This window comes from Nyctereutes procyonoides, unplaced genomic scaffold, assembly GCF_905146905.1.
Source record: "Nyctereutes procyonoides isolate TBG_1078 unplaced genomic scaffold, NYPRO_anot_genome, whole genome shotgun sequence".
Classification (NCBI taxonomy): Eukaryota; Metazoa; Chordata; class Mammalia; order Carnivora; family Canidae; genus Nyctereutes; species Nyctereutes procyonoides.
Genome location: NW_026575026.1, coordinates 319,257 through 320,028, shown reverse-complemented (window position 1 = coordinate 320,028; position 772 = coordinate 319,257). Strand labels below are relative to the sequence as shown.

The following is a 772-nucleotide window of genomic DNA, read 5'->3' as shown; positions in this document are numbered from 1 at the left end:
ATATTCTTTATAATTACTAGAGTTGGAATAATGGCATAGCCACATGAGGAAAACACAAAATTATCTCCACACACTGCACACACCAGTATTAGAAGAAAGTAATTCATCTATAAACTTGAAAGTAGGTAAAATAGTCTTAATTATGACTCACAAAATATAACCAATAAAGGATAAAATTAATAATTTTAGTTATGTTACTTGTCCAAAAAATATGACAAACATCATAATCAATAAAGAACAAATGACAAAACTATGAACCACATTTGCAATGAAAAATATTTAAAGGCCATCAGATCTAGTCATTAAGATTTTAAGATAGGGAAAAAAAAAAAAAAAAAAGATTTTTAAGATAGGGTAATTTGGACTACAGACCAAGTTGGATATTCAGGTATATTCCAAAGATAAAAACAGATGCAAGTTGTTGCTCAGCAGCATGCATACAGTAATAGTAATGACAAAGAGAAGATTAGCATGGACCCTGGGAAACTAACATGTAAGTTCATGAGACATTCCATATTTTTCTATACACTTTAAAATGGCTAAAATGGGAGCACCTGGGTGGCTTAGTCAGTTAAGCATCTGCCTTTAACTTGGATCATGATCCCAGGGTCCCAGGATTGAGTCCCTTATCAGGCTCCTTGCTCAGCTTGGAGACTGCATGTCCCTCTCCCTCTGCCCCTGTCCTCCTGCTCCTGCCCTCCCTCTTTCTCTCACATAAATAAATAAATAAAAATAAAAAAATAAAATTTATTGTATTTATTATTTTATTATT

At 32.9% G+C, this 772-nt stretch overlaps 1 non-coding gene across 1 annotated transcript; it reads left to right on the top strand.

Moving 5' to 3' along the window:
- Nucleotides 1–418: 418 nt before the first annotated feature.
- Nucleotides 419–521, top strand: LOC129503339 (U6 spliceosomal RNA). The gene has a single exon (XR_008663162.1). It is a non-coding gene; the product is annotated as a U6 spliceosomal RNA (small nuclear RNA).
- Nucleotides 522–772: the final 251 nt, after the last annotated feature.